The sequence below is a fragment of the Staurois parvus genome, unplaced genomic scaffold (genome assembly GCF_062004578.1).
Source record: "Staurois parvus isolate SC_StPar_1 unplaced genomic scaffold, SC_StPar_1.0 ptg000005l, whole genome shotgun sequence".
NCBI classification, from domain to species: domain Eukaryota; kingdom Metazoa; phylum Chordata; class Amphibia; order Anura; family Ranidae; genus Staurois; species Staurois parvus.
The window spans coordinates 8,177,838-8,203,813 of record NW_028317801.1 but is presented as its reverse complement, the minus strand read 5'-3'; the positions used below and the strand labels follow the sequence as shown (position 1 = coordinate 8,203,813).

General features: G+C 42.8%; 1 protein-coding gene and 1 long non-coding RNA gene across 3 annotated transcripts in view; one reads left to right on the top strand and one right to left on the bottom strand.

Moving 5' to 3' along the window:
• The window catches only part of LARP4B (La ribonucleoprotein 4B), a 167,586-nt gene extending 162,812 nt beyond the window's left edge, over positions 1 to 4,774 (bottom strand). Inside the window, exon 1 of one of the 2 annotated variants that reach the window (XM_089651903.1) lies at positions 4,636 to 4,774. The gene's annotated coding sequence lies outside the window, so the exon portion shown is untranslated. Of the gene's footprint in view, positions 1 to 4,418 lie in introns of both variants that reach the window. The other variant, XM_089651847.1, reaches the window with a different exon arrangement.
• A 130-nt stretch (positions 4,775 to 4,904) lies between these two features.
• LOC149474424 (uncharacterized) lies at positions 4,905 to 25,649 on the top strand. Its single transcript, XR_016306088.1, has 3 exons — positions 4,905 to 5,175; positions 7,680 to 7,789; positions 24,208 to 25,649. It is a non-coding gene; the product is annotated as an uncharacterized LOC149474424 (long non-coding RNA).
• Positions 25,650 to 25,976: the final 327 nt, after the last annotated feature.

Below are 25,976 nucleotides of genomic sequence, written 5' to 3'. Positions count from 1 at the left end.
CCTGACCTCACAAATGTGCGTCTGGAAGAATGGTCAGACATTCCCATAGACACACTCCTAAATTTTGTGGACAGCCTTCCCAGAAGTTGAAGCGGTTATAGCTGAAAGGGGGGGCCAACTCGATACTGAACCCTACGGACTAAGCCTAGGATGCCATTAAAGTTCATGTATGTGTAAAGGCAAACGTCCCAACACTTTTGGCAATATAAATATAGCTATATAACAGGAAGTATGTGTTGCTGTATGTTTAGTAAGAAAAAATAGGGGTACCATAGGTACAATACAGAGAATATAGGAGTGCTGTGGGTGATGAGGATATAATACAGGGAAAAAGGGAGCAACATAGGTGATCAAAAGTACAATACACAGCATATGGGGCTGCTGTATTTGACAAAGATATAATACAGGGAGCAGGTGGGTGCTGTAGGTATAATACAGGGAGTAGGGGGTAATAGGTGGCATAATATAAGGAATATGTGGGTGCTGTAGGTATAATGGGGGTGTTGTGGATGATCAGGAGTATAATACATAGAACATAGGGGTAACATGTGGTATAATACAATGAGCATGGGGGCAATGAGGGTAAAATATATGGAATGCGGGTGATGAGCAGTATAACAAAGGAAATACAGGTGTGCTGTAAGTGACAAGCCTAGAATACAGGGAATATGGGGGTTCTGTAGGAGATGAGGACATAATAAAGGGAATAGAGGGGTGCAGTAAGTGATGAGCAGTATATGGGATTATGTACAGAGAGTATGGGGGGTGATAAGAGAATACAGAGAATATGGGGGGGGGGGGGTGGATGAGGGGGATAATACAGGGAATATGGGGGGTGATGAGGGAAATAATACAGGGTGCTTTGGGTAGAATACAAGGAGTATGGGGGTGATGTGGGTATAATACAGAGTATATTGGGGTTCTCTCTCGATACACAAGAACTACAGGGAGTATGGGTGTTCTGTAGGTACAATAAAGAATATGTGGGGGTGTTGTAGGTATAGCACATGGAGTACGCGGGTGAAGATGGTATAATACAGGAAATAAAGGGGGTGCAGTAGGTAAAGTACATGGAGTATGGGGGTGATGAGGATATAAAACAGGAAACATAGGGGTGCAGTAGATAAAGTACATGGAATATGAGGATGAGAGTATATTACAGGGAATATAGGGGTGCAGTACGTACAGTACATGGAGTATGGGGGTAATGAGTGTATAATACAGGGAATATAGGGGTGCAGTAGATGTAGTACATGGAATATTTTTATTATTATACAGTATTTATAAAGCGCCAATAGTTCGCTCAGCGCTGTACATTACAAGGAATATGAGCGTAATATCCAGGGAATATAGAGGTGCAGTAGATATAGTACATGGAGTATGGGGGTATAATCCAGGGAATATAGGGGAGCAATAGGTATAATGCATGGGGTATAATCCAGGGAATATAAGGGTGCAGTAGGTATAGTACATGGAGTATGAGGGTGAGGAGGATATAATACTGGGAGTATGAGAGTGATGAGTGTATAAATACAGGGAATATGGGGTACAGTAGGTATAGTACATGAAGTATGAGGGGAATATAGGGATGCATAGATAAAGTACATGGCATATGGGGGCGATGAGGACATAATACAGGAAACATAGGGTTGCAGTAGATAATGTACATGGAGTATGAGGGTGAAGAGTGTATAATACAGGGAATACAGGGGTGCAGTATAGTACATGGAATATGAGTGTGATGAGGGTATAATCCAGGGAATATAAGGCTGCAGTAGGTGTAATACATGGAGTATGGGGATACAATCAAGGGAATATAGGGGTGCAGTAGGTAAAGTACTAGGAATATGAGGGTGAAAAGGGTATATTGCAGGGAATATAGGAGCACAGTATGTATAGTACATGGAGTATGGGTGTGATGAGGGTATAATACAGGGAATATAGGGGTACAGTGCATGGAATGAGGGTATATTACAGGGAATATAGGGGTGCAGTATAGTACATGGAGTATGGGGGTATAATACAGGGAATATAGGGGTGCAGTAGATATAATACATGGAGTATAGGGGTAAAATCAAAGGAATACAGGAGTGCAGTAGGTATAGTACATGGAGTATGAGGGTATAATACAGGGAATATAGGGGTGCAGTCTAGTATACGGAGTATGGGGGTATAATATAGGGAATAGGGGTGCAGTAGGTATAGTACATGGAATATGAGGGTATAATACAGGGACTATAGGGGTATAGTACATAGAGTATGGACATATAAATCAGCGAATATAGGAGTGCAGAAGGTATAGAACATGGAGTATGGGGGTATAATCCAGAGAATATAGGGGTGCGGTAGTTATAGTACATGTAGTATGGGGGTATAATATAGGGGTGCAGTAGGTATAGTACATGGATTATGAGAGTATAATACAGGAACTATAGGGGTGCAGCTGTTAAAGTGCATGGAGTATGAGGGTATAATATAGGGGTGCAGTAGGTATAGTACATGGAGTATGGGGGTATAATATAGGGAATAGGGGTACAGTAGGTATAGTACATGGAATATGAGGGTATAATACAGGGAATATAGGGGTATAGTACATAGAGTATGGACGTATAAATCAGGGAATATAGGGGTGCAGTAAGCATAGCACATGGAATATAAGGGTATAATACAGGGAATATAGGGGTGCAGAAGGTATAGTACATGGAGTATGGGGGTATAATACAGTGAATATAGGGGTGCAGTAGGTATAGTACATAAAAGGGTATAATACCGGGAATATAGGGGTGCAGTAGATATAATACATGGAGTTTAAGGGTATAATACAGGGAATATAGGGGTGCAGTAGGTATAGTACACGGAGAATGCGGGTATAATCCAGGGAATATAGGGGTGCAATAGGTATAGTACATAAAATAGGGTATAATCCAGGGAATATAGGGGTGTAGTAGGTATAGTACATGGAGTATAATCCAGGAAATATAGGGGTGCAGTAGGTATAGTACATGGAATGAGGGTATATTACAGGGAATATAGGAGTGCAGTAGGTATAGTACATGGAGTATGAGGGTATAATACAGGGAATATAGGGGTGCAGTATAGTATATGGAGTATGGGGGTATAATACAGGGAATATAGGGGTGCAGTAGGTATAGCACATGGAGTATGGGGGTATAATATAGGGAATAGGGGTGCAGTAGGTAAAGTACACAAAATACGGGGGTATAATATTGGGTTGCAGTAGGTAAAGTATACAAAATATGGGGGTGTAATATGGGGGTTCAGTAGGTAAAGCACATGGAGTATGGGGTATATTATAGGGGTGCAGTAGGTAAAGTACATGGAGTATGGGGTATATTATAGGGGTGCAGTAGGTAAAGTACATGGGGTATATTATAGGGGTGCAGTAGGTAAAGTACATGGGGTATATTATAGGGGTGCAATAGGTAAAGTACATGGGGTATATTATAGGGGTGCAATAGGTAAAGTACATGGGGTATATTATAGGGGTGCAATAGGTAAAGTACATGGGGTATATTATAGGGGTGCAATAGGTAAAGTACATGGGGTATATTATAGGGGTGCAGTAGGTAAAGTACATGGGGTATATTATAGGGGTGCAGTAGGTAAAGTACATGGGGTATATTATAGGGGTGCAGTAGGTAAAGTACATGGGGTATATTATAGGGGTGCAGTAGGTAAAGTACATGGAGTATGGGGGTATAATATAGGGGTAAAGTACATGGAGTATCTTATAGGGGTGCAGTAGGTAAAGTACATGGAGTATGGGGGTCTATTATAGGGGTGCAGTAGGTAAAGTACATGGAGTATGGGGTATATTATAGGGGTGCAGTAGGTACAGTACATGGAGTATATTATAGGGGTGCAGTAGGTAAAGTACATGGAGTATGGGGTATATTATAGGGGTGCAGTAGGTAAAGTACATGGAGTATGGGGTATATTATAGGGGTGCAGTAGGTAAAGTACATGGAGTATGGGGGTCTATTATAGGGGTGCAGTAGGTAAAGTACATGGAGTATGGGGTATATTATAGGGGTGCAGTAGGTAAAGTACATGGAGTATGGGGGTCTATTATAGGGGTGCAGTAGGTAAAGTACATGGAGTATGGGGTATATTATAGGGGTGCAGTAGGTAAAGTACATGGAGTATGGGGTATATTATAGGGGTGCAGTAGGTAAAGTACATGGAGTATGGGGGTCTATTATAGGGGTGCAGTAGGTAAAGTACATGGAGCATGGGGGTATAATATAGGAGTGCAGTAGGTAAAGTAAATGGAGTATGAGGTATATTATAGGGGTGCAGTAGCAGGGAGGGTAGAGTAGGGTGAGGTAGCTGTGGGTGAAGATAGGAGGCGGTCAGTAGTCAGTCTGGTGGTCATGGTGTTGATGTGGGCCTCTCACCTGCCCGTGCTGGACTCCAGTTCAGGGCCTGCTCTGACTCTCCGGCCTCCCCTCTCGGTCTCCCTCCCGGGCTGAGCGGAGTGGTGGCGGCTGTCAGGCGGGGAGGGCGGGAGAGGAGGGGGAGGGACGCTCCGTGTGACGGGCCGCTCAGATATTAGACAGCACACAGCGCGATGTATCGACGAGTCCGGGTAGGGGAGTGCCCAGCGTACAATACCTCAGGGTTCGGGTGTCCGGGAACAGAGCGGGTCAAGCAGCCGAACACCCGCGGGTAACACAATTTCTCTATCCAGTGAAGAGGTGGAGGATAGAAAAAAACGAGACAGTCTCACTTCCTGTACCCGCCGGAAGTCCCGCCTCCGCTGTCTCCACCTATTGGCCGTATTCAGGAGGGTCGGAAACGCAGATGGCTGGAGCGCAGTGCGCCTGACGCAGGGAACCGCCGCTGACGTCACGGGGAAGTCCGGCGGCGCTGAGTGGGCGGTGTCTGGCTGCGGCAGGGAACCTCTCTGTGCTGTGTCTGCCCTCCTAGCAACAGATGATACAGGGGGCGGAGCTTGTATATTAGATCTCCGCTCCTTATCTCCTGTGTCTCGCTTTGGTGACACCGTTTCAATTTTCGCGCCCGCCCACCGTCTGCCGTCCATGAGCCTTTTGCCCCGCCCATCTTTTCCTTTCATAGAACTTTTGCTGTGTCCCGGTGTCAGACCTGTGACGTCATTGGAGTGGTCGGAGCTGGTAGAGCCTCGTGTCTCTAGTGAGTTACTTTGGATGTGTCCTCCCCCAGACAGTGAGGAGGCCAGATCGGTACCTTGTGCGCACACGTGCTTGCTGATGAAGGCCTCGTTCATGTGGGCTGTTTGGCCTGTTAGGCCCCATTCACTCCTAAGCACCACATTCACACAGTTTATTTTCGCACATTTTTTGGTGATATTTTTGCACAACAGCTAAGGGCAGCCTATTTGCTTGAATGCACAATAAACGCACCAAAAGAAGCTCCCACACCTTTTCAGGAGGTGAGTTTTGGGCGTTTTTTTTTTTTACCAATGCGTATTGTAACATGTAGAGCTTCCCCCGCAGTAGCCGCTGGTGAATATGGGTCCTACGTTCTGCCATGACACTAAACTCCTTGGTCCCCACTGACACACTTGGTCATATACTAAAGCCGTCTACACCTGTGGGCTTAAGGGTTAGCAGTCTACCACCCTTTCAGAATACACAGGAATAAGGTCACAAACAGTTAGCAGTAAATCAATTGAATATATTATGGCAACTCAAAGCAACACGGTATAAATCGGTAAACAGAATTGTAGAAACATAAAGACACTACGGTCAATGACCCGCTAACTGGTACGCAAAGGCTATAGCAACTTTAAGATTAACTAAGGCAGGTCCAACTAGAGTCTTTGTAGTGGCATCAACTAACAAAAGGTAAACAGATACTTGTACACATGACTGTAACGCCTATGGCGTGTGGGTGTTTGAGACTCCAGTGAATCGGATTCCCCATGAACGTGACTGAAAGTTCCTAGCGCCTGATATCCAATGCTGCCCTTCTTTCGGTAGGGCCCTTCTTTAGGTGGTGCAATGTCCCTTTACAAGTGTTAGTAGAGAACAGAGGCACAGCTGCTAAGTAGAATTAGTCTCCATTTGGGCTAACAGAGTGTGATGGGTGGTTAGGACATGTAGGTCAGCTTACCATATCCTGGCAGGTGACTAATCAGATCCCAATGGCTATGCGATCAGCAGTTCTGAAGAACAGGCTGCAGTCTCTCAGATCGTGAAGATGAAGCAAGTCTCTCACAACTCAGTCTATGAAGGCAGCTCTAGCAGCCTCATGTGCAGGTTTATCCCCTATTCCTAATGTGTGTGAACAGGCACAGCAACAGGTCCTCTTAGCTCCTCTCTAATGGCTTTTAGAATACACAGGAATAAGGTTACAAAAAGCTTATCAGTAAATCAATCTAATATGGCAACACGGTATAAATTGGCAAACAGAGAATTATAGAGCTATAAAAGCACTCTGGTCAATGACGTGCTAACTGGTACTCAAAGGCTATAGCAACTTTAAGATTAACTATGACAGATGCAATTAGAGTCTTTGTAATGGCATCAACTAGCAAAAGGTAAACAGATCCTTGTGCACATGCATGTAATGCCTATGGCGTGTGGGTGTTTGAGATTCCAGTGAATCGGATACCCTCTGAACATGACTGAAAGTTCCTAGTGCCTGATATCCAATGCTGCCCTTCTTTTGGTAGGGCCCTTCTTTAGGTGGTACACTGACCCTTTACGAGTGTTAGTAGACAACAGAGGCACAGCTGCTAAGTAGAATTAGTCTCTGTTTGGGCTAACAGTGTGATGGGTGGTTAGGACATGTAGTTCAGCTCACCACTTCCTGGCAGGTGACTAAACAGATCCCAATGGCTAGGCAATCAGCAGTTCTGAAGAATAGACCGCAGTCTCTCAGCTCAGATCCTGAAGATGCAGCAACTCTCTCAACTCAGTCTATGAAGGCAGCTCTAGTAGCCTCCTGCAGGTACATCCCCTATTCCTGATGTGTGTGATCAGGCACAGCAACAGGTCCTCTTAGCTCCTCTCTAATAGCTTTGGTCCCTCAGATGTGAGGCACTGATCCACTCTCTTCCTTAGACTGCCTCCATCTGGAACAATTTGGGAAAACAGTGAAACTTTTCCGGGTGCAAAGATTTGTAGGAATTTAAGTCCTTAGCCTGTTTGCCTCCATTAACAAGTATGGTGCAGCACCCCTTTGTGAACCACATTCCCTAAATCCACTACGGCACAGCAAGTCCTCTCTTTCATGCTCCAGTTGGCTCAAAGTCTTCTGCTCACTGGTTGGCTCAGCTCTCTGCCAGGAGGGGCAGGGGAGGAGCAAGGGCGGTTTCACACAGAGCCTGCAGCACAGGCATGAGGAAGAAGAAAGAACAAGCACAAAAAGCAACACATATCCCTTTGTTATTACCGCCCCTTTTAGGAGCAAATCCCTTGGTCCATGGCATAGATCTCTGTAACTGTACTTTATTAGCAGTAATATACTGTAATAAACATTTTACCTGGCCTTTAAATTATTGCATTTGTTATTATGAAAAGCCATTATACAGGAAAAGTAGTGGTAAAGTCTGCTTAACCAATTGTTTTAGTATATTAATTCCTCGTGGTCCACCTAATTGGGGATATGGTAGAGTTGTGGCCTGTGCTTACATACATTGTGCTACATTGTGTCCCTCCTTCCTGTTTTAGGAAAGTTGGAGGTATGGTTACAATGGCAGCACTGTTCTCTACAGGACTGAGAAGCTTGCTGGAGGTCCCTGGGATTCCACGTGACCGGCCAGAAACAGGAGGGAAAAAAGGTATGTATACGGACAATTTTAAAAGGTTTTAAAATAATAAGAAAAAAAAGATCATTCTGAATTTTGGTAACAAACCAAAACAACATCTGCACAATAGAAAAATGTAACTTTTTTCACTAGATCAGATACCGTGGAATCCAGGTGTGCGTTCTTAAAAGCTCCTTTTCGATGATAGGATGATCTAAAAGCTGCATCAGTGAATAAAGGCATAAGATCTACAGTTCTTTTAAGTGTGGATCTTAAAGCAGTATTAAACCCAAAACCAAGAATTGAATATATTGCAGCTCCCCACTTAGATGTAGTGGCTGCATTAGTATTCTTTTATTTTTGTCTGGTGAATGGGGTGCAGGAAAACCGTGTTCCTATGCAGTTTCCCACGCCGATTCCAATTGCACTGCCATTGCGATCTGCAGCAGGTGTCAATGCAAAGTTAACACCTCAAACATTGGTCGCAAACACAATGTATTTGCCCGCACTGGTTCGTATGGTAAAAAAGTACACTATATTGCCAAAAGTATTGGGACACCTGCCTTTACAGATACATGAACATTAATGGCATCCCAGTCTTAGTCCATAGGGTTCAATATTGAGTTGGCCCACCCTTTGCAGCTATAACAGCTTCAACTCTTCTGAGAAGGCTGTCCACAAGGTTTAGGAGTGTGTCTATGGGAATGTTTGACCATTCTTCCAGAAGCGCATTTATGAGGTCAGGCACTGATGTCCAACGAGAAGGCCTGGCTCACAGTCTCCGCTCTAATTCATCCCAAAGGTGTTCTATCAGGTTGAGATCAGGACTTTGTGCAGACCAGTCAAGTTCCTCCACCCCAAACCTGCTCATCCATGTCTTTATGGACCTTGATTTGTGCACAGTCATGTTGGTACAGGAAGGGGCCATCCCCAAACTGTTCTCACAAATTTGGGAGCATAAAAATGTCTTGGTGTGCTGACGCCTTAAGAGTTCCCTTCACTGGAACTAAGGGGCCAAGCCCAACCCCCGAAAAACAACCCCCACACCATAATCCCCTCTTCACCAAACTTTTCTTCTGGCAAGCGCCAAACCCAGACACATCCATCAGATTGCCAAACAGAGAAGCGTGATTGGTCACTCCAGAGAACACGTCTCCACTGCTTTAAAGTCCAGTGGTGGCATGCTTTACACCACTGCATCTGACGCTTTGCATTGCACTTGGTGATGTAAGGCTTGGATGCAACTGCTAGGCTATGGAAACCCATTCCATGAAGCTCTCTATGCACTGTTGTTGCACTAATCTGAAGGCCACACCAAGTTTGGAGGTCTTTAGCTATTGACTCTGTAGACAGTTGGCAATTTCTGCTGTTTAAGCATGCTCTGACCCCGCTCTGTCATCTTATGTGGCCTACCACTTCGTGGCTGAGTTGCTGTTGTTCCCAGTTGCTTCCAATTTGTTATAATACCACTAACAGTTGACTGTGGAATATTTAGTAACAAGGAAATGTCACCGATGGACTTATTGCACAGGAGGCAATGTATCACGGTACCACACTTGAATTCACTGAGCTCCTGAGAGCGACTCATTCTTTCAAAAATGTTTGTAGGAGCAGTCTGCATGTCCAGGTGCTTGATTTTATACACCATGTTTTTGCAGCATGTCCCCTAAACGACTGACTTCTGTCAAGCAGCCGCACACTGACCAAAATTTGCCGGTGCCTGTAGAACTGGCCGTATTTCGATCTGACTATGGCTAGCTTGAGGCTCCATGCACACCCGCATTTTTTTTAAGCTAAAAAAAAATACTGGATAAAAGGCGCTGGTAATAGCGGTTTTTAGTAGCGTTTCGAAGCATTAAGGAACATTAGCATTTTTACAGTACACATAGAAAAAGCTAGAAAAAAGAGCTGTTAGTAGCGTTTAAGCAGCATTTAGTGTTTTTTTATGCTGGAAAACAGCTCCAAAAAACTCTACAAACACTATTTTGTTTTCTTCTCCTAGAAGCTGAAGATCCAAAAACACTAATAGCCTAAAGTAGTGTGCATAGACACATAGGATAACACTATTTAGCTTCTAGGAGCAGAAAAAAATGCTAACAGTTTCTAGGAGCTAAAAAAATGCTAGTGCGCATGGAACCTAAGTCCTCATGCACACTGAACTTTTTGATAATGCTGGTAATGTTAGCAGTGTAAAGTCACGTTAAAAACGTGCGTTTTTCAGCTTTTTTAGTGTTTTTGCATTAGCGTTTAGTGGCATTTTCCATGTTTATGTTTTTTAGTTTTTTTTTTACCCCAAAAATTTTTTTTTGGTCGAAAAAAGTCCAAAAACGCCACTTTGCAGCGTTTTTCTGTGTTTTTACAGCAAAAAAACTCCTCTAGAAACCCACTAGTCCTGGGTTTTTTTTCCTGACATAAAACATCCCTGCCAAAAAATGTTGATTACAGTCTATGTGTGCATGGGCACATAGGATAACATGCTGGGGGGTTTAATGGCTGTAGAAAAAAACATCAAAAGCCAAAAACAGCCGCTGTAAAAATGTCCAGTGTGCATGAGGACTAATGCAGGCCATAGACGTTGAAAACCAGCCGTTTTAAAAAAGAAAAATCGGTCGTTCAGACCGACGTTACCACCAATGGTAAAAAAAAATTGGCCAATTTTCGTCCTGTCTACGGCCGGCATTTAATTACTTCTGACCCTTGCAGAGAGCTCCGCTGTTATATTTGACATGAAAAAGTATTGCGGTTGCAACATTGTATCTATTTGTATCCATTTCGGATACAGATGTTTTTATTCGGATACAAATAGATACATTATTGCAACCGCAATACTTTTAATATAAAATATAATAGCGGACTGGAATTCTTCTTTTTCTTCTTCTTTCACTTCTTCTTTTTCTTCTTTTTTCTTCTTCTTGCAGGTCACGGCTCATGCGCAAATTTTTTATTGGTAAAACAATTGGCCGATTTGCCCATCATTGCCGGGAAAATCGGCCGATTTTTTTCCAACTTTACCGATAAAAAAAGCGCCAAAACCCTGAAAAACGGCCGACCAATTAACCCACTAACGGTGCGAAAAATCGGCCGATTTTCGCACTGTCTATGGCCTGCATTTATTTACTAAAGCTGGTTCACTCAGAATTTGTAGCAGCTGTGCATGGTAGCCAATCAGCTTCTAACCTCAGCTTGTTCAATTAAGTTATAGTAATAAAACCTGGAAGCTGATTGGCTTCTATGCAGAAGTGCACGGGATTCTGGGTGAGCCAGCTTTAGTAAATAAATCCTAAGGTGTCTCTGTTGCTTCTCCATTGAGAGACTTGATCACCAGGTGAAAATATAGGGGAAAAGCCTAAAAAAAGAAAACGAATGCATCCACCTCATTTAAGGACTGGTATGCTGCAATATATTTAATGTTTGCTTCTGGGTTCAATACATCTAATTATAATTTTATGATAGTTTCTCATTTAGCAGGTAAATTTGTATTTGTAATTAGCTACACCTAGCTCATTTTGGGTGTGTCTGATTGTAGATTACTGTTCTCACTACTAAAGATAGCCTACATTTATGAGTTGCGTTGTCCTGATTAGAGCACATTTCAGAGTATCCACAGGGCACACAAGGGGATGTGGGCAACAGGGGGAAATGTATGGTGCACAGGGAGGGTGATGGGCGCATCTGGACGGCAATTACTGAAGCTGAAAGCCAGTGGGATGCAGAGGAGAAGAAGCCAGCTTTCAACTGCTGCAGAGAGAGCCATACAAGGGATCTGTTCCAGTAATTGCCCCCCCCCTTTCCCCCACTGCCTTGCTGATCACCTTCCCTGCCCACATCCGGTGCACCCAGCTGCCTGGGCCCCATACAGGAGGACCAGTGGTACCCCATTATCTACGGCCCTGACCATATTCAGGTAACATGATCAGACCAGGCCCTGCTCTCCCGTTTTGATAGCTTGCGGGGGATCTACCCTCCCCGTCCCACTAGTTGCCAGATTTAAAGAAAACATGGCTGTGTAAGGCTCCGCCCACTCAGAAGTGACACTTATTCACTGTGAATGAGAAACTACAAGTCCCGACAGCCTTAGCGGCTGTTGGCTTGTAGATCTCAATGCACTACCACGGCGCTGTGATAGTTTGCTTCCTGTCAGTGTATCTGCTTGCCTGTACATCCCATGTGGGCAAGCAGATATACTGACAGGTCTTCAGGAGACCTGCATGGCACCAGAGATCTTCTGAATGCTGGTGCAAAGCTTTACAGGCTCCTGCAACAAAAAATAATAAATGAACATTTTTTACCTGCAAATAAAACATGCATTTATTATTTTTCGCATAGAGGTGAACTTATCCTTTAGCCCTTTCACTGCCAAGTCCATATAGCGTACGGACCAACAGCACTGCTTCTAGCTGGACCTGCATTCCAGCACTATTAAATGTGATGCCCCCTGCTGCCGCTTCTCTCCCTGTGTCCCCCCCCTCCACCTGCCTGTGCTAACAACTAAAGTGCCCCCCACCCCCCTATAACCTTTCCTCATACTGCCTTACCCTGCCTGCCCTGCTGCTTACTCCATCACCTTCAATACCGATTTCCCCCCCACTCGCAAACTGTGATCCTTCTGTTGGCTTTCCTCCTCTGCCTCTCCCGCTGACTTTCAGTGCTGCAGGGCAGCCACAGAGAGATCTGAATGCAAGCCCAGATGCCCCCCCCCCACCTCTCTTGTGTTGGGGTGCTCCTTCCTCCCTCCTCCTCCTTCTGCTGGCTGCAGCCGCTGACTAATTGCTGTCAGGTTGGAGGGTGGGCTTCCTTTCCTGAGGGGGGGGGGGGTGCGGGGGACTGGTAAACCTATTTACCAGCCCTCTTCTTTCCTCAATGAATATAGACAGCGATCAGTATGCCTCTGTATTCATTACTCACTGACAGATAATTAATTGTTTTTACTATCTGTCAGTATGTTAATGAAAAATAGTAAATACTATGTTTTCATTTTATGAATCAAATAGGAGTCTGTACAGACTCCTATCTCATTCATCTTCAGTGCAGCTCAGGCTACAGAGAAAGGGACTGTCTTTAGACCACAGATGTCGTCATGGGTCCACACAGGAAGCCTCTCCTTAAACCCATGCACAAACAAACCCTCCTAGAATTTGCCAGGGCCCATGCTGAAAAAGAAGACCACTGGGACTCTGTACTCTGGTGTGATTAGACCAAGATAAATGTTTTTGGAACTGCTGGCATCAAAACTGTATGGTGCCGTAAAGGTGAGGAGTACAAAGAAAAATGCATGGTGCCTACTCTGAAACATGGTGGTGGCAGTGTCCTTCTGTGGGACTGCATGAGTACTGCTGGTGTCGGGGAGCTGCATTTCATTTCATAAATTCACAGATGTACTGCTTTATATTGCAAGAGTATTGCTACCATCACTCCGTGCCCTTGGTCGTTGTGCACTTTTCCAACATGACAATGATCCAAAACACACATCTAAGGCCACTGTTGCATTTCTGAAGAACAGGGTGAAAGTGATTCAGTGGCCAAGTATGTCTCCTGAACTGAACCCAATCGAACACCTATGGGGAATTCTGAAGAGACAAATTGAGCATCATTCTCTATCCAGCATCCAGGCTCTAAAAGAGGTCGTTCTTGAAGAATGGAAAAAGATCGATGTTGCAATATGTCGTCAACTTGTTCATTCCATGCCTAGAAGACTTGATGCTGTCCTTACAAATCATGGGGGTCATACAAAATACTAGATGTAGTAGTTTTTGTTGTGGGGTGTATTCATTTTTGCATCAACTAATTTGAGTAAAACTGAAGATTTTGTAATCTAAGTTATATTATTAAACTTACTTTCATGTAATGAGCTAAACAAATGTTCTATAAAACTCAGTTTTGTCAAATTATGGAAATTGTTCTTGTGTTCATTGAGATAGTGATTAAAATTTTACTTATGTATGCTGAGCACTATTTTAAAAATGTATATATATATATATATATATATATATATATATTGTGGCAGTGCGGTGTCCTGCCACGGTCAAACTCCAGTTGAAAACCCTGGATTCTCAACCAGGCAGGTTGAGGGGCTCCAGAGAGTTAATGTATTGCAGAGGAAACTGACTTTTCGGTTTCCTCATTTATTTATTAAGTTTGTTTTGGGATCTGGAGCCTGGAGATTTCGAAGAGATCTGGGAGGGATGAAATCTCCAATCCGGGGTCCGGGTTTTGAGAACCCCCAGCACAGTGATTGCACAGGTGTGTGCAGGCCTTTTTATAGAGTCCTGACCATAGTTCTGGGCTCCACCCCAGCAGTTAGGAGTCAGGCGGACTCCACCCCGGCAGACAGGAAGTCTCTGCCTTGGAGTCAGGTGGGCTACACCTAGGAGAGGTGGCAGCCAAAAGCAGCAAGGGGCTGCTACAGAATAGCTGTGTGCTAAAGGTTCGCTGGGTGCCAAAAGAACCTTTTGGGAAGAGTCTGCAGGAGGCAGACTTAAAACTGCTTGCAAGCCAGGAGGCTGAATATTGTTTTGCTTGATGATGGATACCCCTGCGTGGGAAGAATTCTTGTTTATTTGAACTTTCTTGTAAATAAAATTGGCCAAAAAGGGCCTTTAACAGATGCGAGTTGCTGTGTTTTGAAGAAGAGCTCTACCACTTGAAGCGAGTTCCCACAATATATATATATATATATATATATATATTTTTTTATTATTATTATTTCAGGTACTTATATAATGCTGTCAATTTACGTAGTGCTTTACATATATATTATACATTCACATCAGTCCCTAACCCTCAAGGAGCTTACAGTCTAAGGTCCCTAACTCACATTCATACATACACATACTAAGGGCCAATTTGGACAGGATCCAATTCACCTACCAGCATGTCTTTGGAGTGTGAGAGGAAACTGGAGTACCTGGAGGAAACCCACGCAGGCACAGGGAGAACATGCAAACTCTAGGCAGGTGGTGCGGATTTGAACCAGCAACCTAATACTGCCAGGTGGAAGTGCTAACCATTTAGACACTGTGCTGCCTTTCACCACATGTGTGTAACAACCCATGCAATCCATAAATACAAAGGGGTACATTCATTAAAGGTTGCTGCATGCAATTTGAAGGTCACATGACTAATTTTTTTGGAAATATCACGAGACAATAAAAGAGTCAATTCATCTAAGTAAAATATTGAATGTGAGGTAAATACCGCCCATGTGTTAAAATAGTGAGATAACTAGTGCCAAAAATCAAATAAATCATCAAAGTGTTACCAAACCCACAGCAGTAAAATCAGTCTTTATATGCAGTAAAGCATGCTTGATATACTCACTGTGGAAGCTAAGGGGTTAATACTCAGCATTGTGTAAAAATGTTGTTTAATCCTGACTTCCTTCCCTTCTTCCAGTGTCCCCCCTCTTATTTCCTGATAGGACATATCGTGTGGAGTCAATCTGCACATGCTCAGTTTCGTGTGTATTGCTAGAAAGTTTTTTTTTTCTTAGGACAGTGCATGTGATCAGCACAGGGCCAATTAGCACTATCCAGACAGAGTTCAGGGGTTCTGCATCCTCCTACAGCAGAAAGAAAACTCCTTCTACAAGCTTTAACCAGTTCTCTGCTAAACACTGACAGCAGTCATAAGACCTCTCTAGCTACTGATGAGAAAAGGTATTTAGCAGTTTATATTTACTAAAATAATTGCACGTCCATGTTCTTTGTAATGTGGGAGATCAGATATAGTGAATGCAGGGTCATGGGTTTAGTAACACTTGAGTGCTGATTGATGCCCAGGTTTCACAGCTAATTGATACAGTAGTTGTTCAGCAGTTCAGGACAGGATTTTATGTGGTTTAGAAACGGTTCCGCATCTAATCCGCATATATGGGAGCTGGCACGTAAAGTCAATTCATTAAAAAAACACAGGTGTTCGTTATTAATCACCAGGTGTTTAATGGTATTTTAGAAATGTACAAAATGGCAACTAGAGGAACTCTGCACTGGCTAGAAAGTGAAAAGTATACAATGTATCAGTGTGAAAATGTTTTGAACTGAGCTCAGGAATGAAAATAAATTTTAACATTTCATCAGAAAGATAATTTATTGAATGAAAGCACACTAGAATGTTTTCATAGTTTCACAAAATTGCTATGTGCCTTCTGGTGCAGTGTTAGCCTGCAAAAAAAAATAGTGAAAAAACACCAAAAATAATGGACAGTTTAAGTGCTAAATATAAAAAAAAATTTTTTACTGAATTGACTACTTTTGCAATAAATACCACATGAGTTATTTTTTAACTCAAAAATTCATGTGGTATTTATCTCTTAGTGAACTGACCCCAAAGAAGCCAAAACACATTTCTTCAGAAATGAAGTTCTGTGTAACAAAATGGAATGACACAGGGAGAAAGTATTGAACACGCTAACTGAAATTTATTTAATCCTTTGTTGGTAATGACAGCTTTAAGTCGCCTCCTGTATAGAAAAACTATTCACATGCATTACTCAGGTGTGATTATGGCCCATTCTTCCACACAGTCATCAAATCTTGAAGGCTCCGTGGGCCTCTTCTATGAACTCTGTTCTTTCCATAAATTTGATTCAAGTCAGGTGATTGGCTGGGCCATTCTAGCAGCTTTATTTTCTTTCTTTGAAACCAGTTGAGAGTTTCCCTGGCTTTGTGTTTTGGATCATTGTCTTCCTGAAATGTCCCCCCTTGTTTCATCTTCATCATCCTGGTAGATGGCATCAGATTTTTATCTAGAATGTCTTGGTACATTTTTACATGCATCCTTCCTTCAATGATATGAAGTTTGCCAGGACCGTATGCTGAAAAGCAGCCCCACACCATGATGTTCCCACTTTCAAACGTCACTGTTGGTATGGTGTTTTTGGGGTGATGTGCAGTGCCATCTGACCTCCAAACATGGTGTGTATTATGGCATCCAAAAAGTTCAATTTTGTTCTCGTCTATATTCTCCCAGTATTTCACAGGCTTGTCTAAATGTCATGCAGCAAACTTTAAATAAGCGTCGACATGCTTTTTTTTCAGCAATGGAGTCTTGTGTGGTGAGCGCGAGTACAGGCCATGGCGGATGAGTGCATTACTTATTGTTTTCCTGGAAAAAAGTGTACCTGCTAATTCCAGGTCTTTCTGAAGCTCTCTACAAGTGGTCCCTGGCTCTTGGACAACTGTTTTGATTAATTCTTTTCACCTCTCTGTCAGAAATCTTGCGAAGAGCACCTGGTCGTGGCCGGTTTATGGTGAAATGATGTTCTTTCCACTTCCAGATTATGACCCCAACAGCGCTCACTGGAACATTCAGAGGTTTATAAATCTTTAGTAACCAATGCCATCAGTATGTTTTGCAACAATAAGGTTGCGAAGCTCATAAGAGAGCTCTTTGCTTTTACCCATCATGAGATGTTTCTTGTGTGACACCTTGATAATGAGACACCTTTTTTATAGGCCATCATTTGAGACTGAACCAGTTGATATGATTTTGCACCAACAAGGGGCAGGATTGCTTTCTAATTACTGATAGATTTCAACTGGTGTCTTATCTTTACATGCCTGTTTGCACCTCCCTTTCTACATGTGTTCAATGCTTTTTCCCTGTGTCATTTCATTTTTATTACACATAACTTCATTTCTGAACCTATTTGTTATGGTATCTTTGTATGTATGGATTGCATGGGTTGTTACCAACATGTGGTGAGTAATTCATGTCAATAGCACCTTTAGAAATATATTTAGCTATAGAAATGGTGACGTGTTCAATACTTATTTTACCCACTCTATAATATATTTAGTTAACAAAAATAAATACATTAAACTGTAAAAAAAAATGTAAAAAATATTAAAGCTACGTTTACACTAGTGCGGGCCGTGTGGCACATGTTTACGCAGGCACAGCAACCCTTTCATTTGAATGGGCTGCCGTGCTGCCGTTTCATGCAAAAAAAAGAATGGTATATGCAGCTTTTCCAAAATGCATCTGCAGGGAAATCACATGGTCTTTTGACCATGTGGTTTTCCCACACCCATGATCACACTGTGGGCTGAGATGCGTGGGGGTGCTATTCAGAATGAATGGCAGCCCTGAATGTCTCTCCAGAGCAGCTGTCTTCAGTCCCTTTCTCTGTTTAAAAAAAGAGACATTAGAGGTCTGTTTAGATCCCTGATGTCTCTCCAAAGCCCCCTCCCAACAAAAAAAGTAAAAAATTATTTAAAAAAATGTACTTCTACAAAATAAAAATAAAAAAACATGCATCTAAATCTCCCTTGCTTCTGAAGAATGATGGCATCATCACCCTGTTCACTGTCTATTACAACTTAAGGGGGCCATGTGCCAGGCGGCAAAAACGCAACATAACCGCACAACCCAAATTTAAACAAGGCCAAAGGCCTCATTCGCGTGCGGCATACTACAGCAAGGCCATGTTTAGCTGCACAGGGATGCACAGGTATTCTGTGCATCCTAATACAGGCAGTCCAATTGATGTAAATTGGGATTTAGTGGTTGCACAGGAATGCACAGGTGTTCCTTGCATTCCTGTGCAGGGAGTCCCATCCTTATCAATTGGGATGCAGTGGCTGCATCAAGACAGCCACTGCTCCTGACTTGCAGTTAAGCATGGCCCTCCATGGTCATATGCTTTAGAACAAGGCCTTAGTAGGAATTTAGCATGAATTTTGTAAGTTATGTTGTGGTTTTGTGTGCAAATAACTATTGTGGTGCCTAAAAAAAAAAAAAAACAGTAGCACATTTTCTTTCTTTTTTTATTCTGCTGGTCATGTGCTTTCAGAAAATATATGATTTGGGGGTTCTTTTACAAATTCTGAAAGTTGTAAGTGAAAAATGAACACCTCCAGATTGTTAGAGAAGTTTTTGTGTACGTTTTGATTTTCACCAATTTGCAAAAAGGTGCAATTTAAAACTGACAAATTGACAGGTTAAGCTTTTATATTTAGTAGGAATTTAGCAGGAATTTTGTAATATTTGTTGTGTTTTTATCTGCTAATAATGATTTTAGTGCATTTTCAGCTAAAATATTGGGGTGTGCAGCGCTATACAAATAAAACACACTGTCACAAGTATGACAAAATATGACAAAAAGTCCTATAAACTGAGTAATATACAGTCCAAGGTGATGTGATATCAGTCCAAAAAGGTATATTCCAGTGATGGAGTATGAATGACTTCAATCCAAATGGGTATATTCCAACATCCTAACATGAAGGTGTAGAAAAATTGCCCACTCACCGGAAGTGCAATTTAATATGCACATAGAAATTCCATGAAGCCGGAAGTCCCGTGAAGGTACAGCCTGATGATAAAGGTGCCCTCTGGTGGTAAATGGGGTGACGGCTGCCAGAGATGATGGTCTGGACCTATATCCCAAATTCTCCTGCCTGGGTGGACTCCTAGAATGCTGGGCTGAGATGTGAAGGCTCAGTGCCAGGTAATAGAGATGGAAATGCTCATGGTGTAGTATTATGAAATGTATTTATTAGGTAAAAATCATTATGATAAAATAATACACGTACAGGGTTAAAGTACCTATACAGATATAGTGTGAATGAGCTCTTTAAATGCACTGACCAGTGGGTAAAAAATGATGGCCACCGGACCTCCTGATCCGGTGGCGTAACGTCAAGGCATGCAGAGGCTCCTCCTAGACGCTCTTCGTGTAATAACACGTCTCCTGTAGGGGGATACTACACCATGAGCATTTCCATCTCTATTACCTGGCACTGAGCCTTCACATCTCAGCCCAGCATTCTAGAAGTTCACCCAGGCAGGAGAATTTGGGATATAGGTCCAGACCATCATCTCTGGCAGCCGTCACCCCATTTACCACCAGAGGGCACCTTTATCATCAGGCTGTACCTTCACGGGACTTCCGGCTTCATGGAATTTCTATGTTCATATTAAATTGCACTTCCGGTGAGTGGGCAATTTTTCTACACCTTCATGTTAGGATGTTGGAATATACCCATTTGGATTGAAGTCATTCATACTCAATCACTGGAATATACCTTTTTGGACTGATATCACATCACCTTGGACTGTATATTACTCAGTTTATAGGACTTTTTGTCATATTTTGTCCTACTTGTGACAGTGTGTTTTATTTGTATAGCGCTGCACACCCCATTTTTATGTCATATTCTTAGAAAGGTTTTGTGGTTCCTTTTTGTGCATCAGCAGCTTTACTTGGTGCGCTCGCTAACTCATACATTTATACATCAGCTAAAATATTGCTTTCATAAACATTTGCACAAATATCGCAGTCTTAAAAATCAGTAGCACCTTCTTTTTATTCTACTGCTCATGTGCTTACAGAAAATGTATGGTTTGGGGTCTTTTACAAACTCTGAAAGCTGTAAGGTAAAAATAAAAAAGCAATACAAAATTGCAAAAAATGGTTTGGCCAGCTGGGTTTAAAAGTTGAGTACAGGGCCTGGCAGTAAAGGGGTTAAAAAACATTTTGTTCTTAACATTCTTGCTTTGGAGTGATTGGACTTTCCTGAATGTAAACCACATTCACAGTTAGAAATTTGTTCATTCAAGAAAAATTTTCCATCCTACTCCTTCAAATTTCCTTGAATGAACATCGATTTGACCCCACTAACAATTAGAATATTGAGGTGTACTGCTATTTGTCTTCAGTAGTATCCCAATGTACATACACAGAGTAAACAAACACACATGTTCCTCGGCCCACCTTAACCCCTGTACGCCATGATCCGGTGCCATAAATTGGATTTGAATCTGACATTATCATTGGCTACACAGGGCTTATGTCATTGGGAGCTCGTCCTACCAGATCCTGATCAATAGTTCTTGACTATGAGCAAACCCCAAGCCTTTAGGATGTACAAGATAGTTGCACCATCCCCACGGCTTGGCCCCTCCTACTAACCTGAGACTGCCCAACCCAGAGGGGAGGGCCCATGATCAGTCCAGGAGTATATATAGGAGAGAGCACTCACAGTTCAGTTAGCTCTGATGAAGAAGGGACCCCCTTCGAAACGCGTCAGATATACTGAACACCCATTCCCTTGATGGGACTCACGCTATCTTCAAGTCCCTGTGAGGACTTACATGCCTGATATCATTCGCTGTTTGTGAGTATATTTTTTACAATTAATAAATTTTGGTTACTGAGGTAATGCGCAAGGTTGGTGCGCTTCTCGTTTTCATTTAATTCTGCAGTATTGATCGGGCTTCCCCAGCCTTGTTTTGGAGGCGAACAGCCCTTTATGCATTGGTGGACGATTTCTCCAGGCCTGGTTCCATCTATTCGCCACCTGTCTGAGTCCTAGAGCGCAGGAGAATTCGTCTTTGATCCCCACGCCTTTCCCAGGTGTCTTTATCTTTGGGGTTCTGGGGAGATAGCCAGGGCCGGGGAAGTGAACTGGCCTTTTCTCACAGTAGATCTTTAGGTTACTGGCTACCCACGCTCTCTGACTAGACTTACAGTCCCAATTTATATTCACAAGTGCAGTGGGTCGAACCCAAGCATTCTACCACCCAAGAATCCTGCCAAAGGCCCGCCTGCTCTGCTGCCATGTGCAGACAGTGTCAGCATTCACATTTAACCACTTCCCATCCGACCCATGTACATCAACGGCCGCAAGGGAGCAGTGCAGGAGCGGGTTGCCGTTCATAAATGGTGCCCGCCATTTTGAACTGTGTGCGCTCCCTGGGAGCGCATGGCACCGCGATCCGGTGCCCGCTGTGTCCGCAGGACACAGAGGAACACCGATCACTGTATGGGACCTCTGTGTGAGGTCCCGATCATGTGATCACTGATTGGCCAATCTGTGATCACATGAATAGTAGTAAGCAAGATGTCACTTTCTGACATCATTGCTTACTACATGTGAAATCTGTGAATGATCACAGAGATCACATGGTACAAGGCTATTCACAGCAGCCTTGTACCATGTGACAAGCTGTGACCAATCACAGCTCACACAGTATTTCTCAATGGCTGCAAGAATGCAGCCAGAGAGAAGGAGAAATGATTGCTTTTGCAGCCTTTATGGCTGCAAAAAAAAAAATTCTCATCACCCCTACAAGTACTACAGTGTCACTATGGTGACACTGTACTGCTAGGGTGACAGTATGTTGAAAAAAAAACATAAATAATAATATAAAAAATAAAATAAAAATGTAAAAAAAATTGTTTTGAAAAATTATAATTTTTGGTTATAAACTAGTTTGGGTTATTTTTTTTTACTAAAAAGATAATTGAATAAATGTTGGCTAAGATTTATGAAGAAAGATTATTTATTTGCAAAACTTTATAAGAAAAACACTTTTTTTCAACATTTTTGGACTTTTTCATTTATATAGCAAAAAAAAAAATAAAAATCCCAGTGGTGAATAAATACCAACAAAATAAAGTTTTATCTTTCTCAAAAAAATGCTAAAAAATTCATATGGGTACAGTGTTGCATGACCACACAATTGTCATTCAAATTGTGACAGCACTGAAAGCTGAAAATTGGCCTGAACAGGAAGGGGGTAAAAGTGTCCGGACATGAAGTAGTTAAATAACGGCAACATTCATATGTAAATAGTGGCTGGGATGTGCCATTCATATGTACATAGCGACCTCAATATGGCATTCATATGTATATTTTGCTCTGAAGGTGGTCAGTGTAAATTCCCCCTTACATTGGTGGCCAGTGCAGACATTTATTGGTTGTTAGTGTAATATCCCCCATTGCATTGTATGTCAGTGTAAATTTCCCTTTACATGGGTAGTAAGTGCTGAATTGCCCTTACACTTATGATCAGTGTAAATCCCCCTTACATTGGTCTTCAGTTTTAACCCCCCCTTACATTAATGGACAGTGTACAAATGTCACCTCCCATCCCCATCCAGCACTGCCATTGATCCCATTCCCCCCAAGCACTGCCATTGATCCCATTCCCCCAAGCACTGCCACTTATCCCATTTTTCCCACCACTGCCACTGATCCCATCCCCCCACCACTGCCACTGATCTCATCAACCCTCCTCCCAGCACTGCCACTGATCACACCCTCCTGCCCAGAGCTGCCATTGATCCCAGGAGTCCTAGGAGGTTTCTGTCTATTGGTAGGTCCCCTAACCTTCTCAGTCAATTGTGTGCAGGCATTGAGATGATGTGCTGTAACCTTCAGCAACCAATCAGTAAGACGTATTTAAGTGTTTTAACCTCTAGCAACCAATCAGTGAGTGGTAAGGATGTGCAGTAACCTCTAGTAACCAATGGGTGAGCAGTAATGATGTGCAGTAACCTCTAACAGCCAATCAGTGCGTGGTAATAATGTGCAATAACCTCTAGAAACCGACCAGTAATGATGTGCAGTAACCTCTAGCAGTCAATCAGTGAGCAGTAAGGATGTGCAGAAACCTCTAGCAACCATTCAGTGAGCAGTAATGATGTACAGTAACCTCTAGCAACCAATCAGCAAGCAGAAATCATGTGCTGTAACCTCTAGCAACTGATCAATGAGCCGTAATCTGTGCTAGCAACCAGTTAGTGGGCGGTAATGATATGCTGTAACCCCTGGCAATCAATTGCAATTGCTGCCTGATCTGCTGTAAACTGATTTTGAGCTGTTATTTATTGTATGTCTCAGAGCAGGTGAAGAGCAAAATTTCATGGGGGGGGGGGGGCCCAAGAAAATGTTTGCCCAGGGTCCAATCAGTATGAAAGATGGCCCTGCCCCTAATACTCACCTAAGCCCCCTCTCGATCCAGGGATGTGCACTGGAGTCTCGATAATCCTGGGACTCCCTCTTTACATTGGCCATTGGCTTCTGCTGCTGTCAATCACAGCCAGAGAGCCAATGAGAAGAGAGAGGGGACAGTATATGGACACATGGAGCAGTGGGTGCCCCCATAGCAAGCTGCTTGTTGTGGGGGTACCTGACAGGAGGGAGGGACCAGGAGTGCCAGTGGGGGACCCGAGAGAAGGAGAATCCGGACTGATCTGTGCAAAACCACTGCACACAGCAAGTAAGTATGATGTATTTGTTATTTTTTTTTTTACGTTTAAGACTTTAGCATCACTTTAAAACAATGCAACAACTGGTACGCGTTCCATACTATTAAAGCTCCTTTTCAGGCTATAAAATCTGACCCAACACGTCCTCTTTATAATCCACTCCAATTGTTACATATTAAACCTGGTAAGAAATTACATAGTATACTGAATCACAAGATCAGAGACCACAATCTTGGCTGCACAGTATCTGTACACAAACAGTATTTTCCTGGATTGCCAATTAACTTAATCTTGGTACACAGCAGCGAACTGCAATCTCCACATCAGGTATTTGGGGTGGAGCAGAAACAGCGTGGGTGAGAGTTTACTCTTCTTCATTTTTAGAAGAGGTTTTTGCAAGGGCCTACCCAACATGGAGGCTGACATCTTCTTTTTCTCTTTGTTATATTTGTAGAACTAGTTCTGGAGACATGGGTACCTGAAGGACAAGAGAAGGCACAGAATGTCTTTTGTTAAATATTTATGTGTCAGAAGACCAGCCAAGTTTTCTCCCCATTCGTCCTGATTATCAGACTCCTAGAAAGGAAGAAAGGTCAACTGCTAAAGTTTTCTACTTTTGACACGTATTTGTTGGTGGCATGAAAGGCTTGCATTTAGTATAAACATTAGGTGAAGCAAAATGAAAAAAAAAAATCAAAACACAGTATATGCCTAATATGAAATCATGAAATTATATTTAAAGTGACACTGAATTCTGATTTAATTAAAGAAAATTCTATTCAAGTATGTCTTAAGCCGGCCATAGATGCATCAAATGTTGGCCCTGCTTAACTGGCCAAGATTCGATCCATCTGCAGGTAGACTGGTTGTACTGAAGTCAATCTATCGACTTCAGAACAACCGGCCTGTAAGGTTGTTCGCGAGCAGGGGCGGACTGACAACTTATGGGGCCCCCGGGCAATAGGGGATCATGGTGCCCCTGTGTCCTTGCCCAAACTCAAAAAAGCCTATGAAAAAGGTACCAGGGGCATCTCATGGCGCCCCCTACTGACCCCGGGCCATTGGGCGGTACCCGAGTTTCCAAATGGTCAGTCCGCCCCTGTTTGTGAGTAATCACTGTCAGCGGCTATAGCCGCTAGCGGTGATCATTGTATTCTGCTGGCTGGGGATAGATTGATGAGGAGAGATTCCCTCATCAACACTGACTGTGTTGATGGGGGAACTGAGCAATTTTCTTTCCTGCAACCTGTGGTTGCAGGAAAAAAAATTGTATGGTGTATAGCCTGCTTTAACTCTAAAGCCTCATTCATACTGATCTGTACACCCGTGCAAAGGGCCGTCTTCAACCACCTGGGATTCACAGATGTTCCATGCAGGAGCGTGCAGACTGCCTGTTTAAATCAATGACAGGCAGCCAGGTGCCTGTCTGACCTGCGACATCCAAGTGGGTAAGATGCATGGATGAGGATGAAGACTAACTTTATTCTGTTCTGTGCGTCAGATCCACACGAATGTACACTCTGGCTGCCTGCACACCCCTGCACAGAACACCCGTACACCTTGGGTGGCTGAAGACAGCTCTTCGCATGGGTGTACAGATCGGTATGCCCATGTGAATGAGATCAAAAAGTACCTTCTATTGCTCTCAGCCTCTGTCAATGGACAAAGGAGAGGAGGGGTTGGAAACAACAGTGCAACTTCTTTGTAAGAGTTGCAGCTCTCATAATCACCAAATTGAAAGTATAGAAATAGCTATTCTATATGTCATCAATGAAAGTATAAATATTAAATAAAGTACAATACTTGATATACACCTCTTGAGACTTAAAGTGACACTAAACTGGTTTAATAAAGAAATCTATTCAAGTACGTATTAAAGAAAAAAAATCTACCTTCTATTGGTTTCTTATCTCAGCTTTCTCCTAATCTCCAAATTCCTTTTTTTGCTGCTGTGATCTGAATTTCTGTTTGGGGGTGGTTACATTCATTATGGTATGTAGGACCCTAGCCACCCTCTTTTGCCTGCTTGTAAAATGGACTAGGAACTATGGGCTATGGCATGTGTAGCATGCATAAAGTAGAGCACAAGACCACAACAAACGTAAACCGTTTGTTCCAAACAAATGGAAGTTAGGGGAAAAGGAGAGGTTCAGGAGCGCCCAGAGGTTATAAAGTCAATAGTAGTAAATCACTTATGCTCAACTTGGGTATTTCACTAAACAA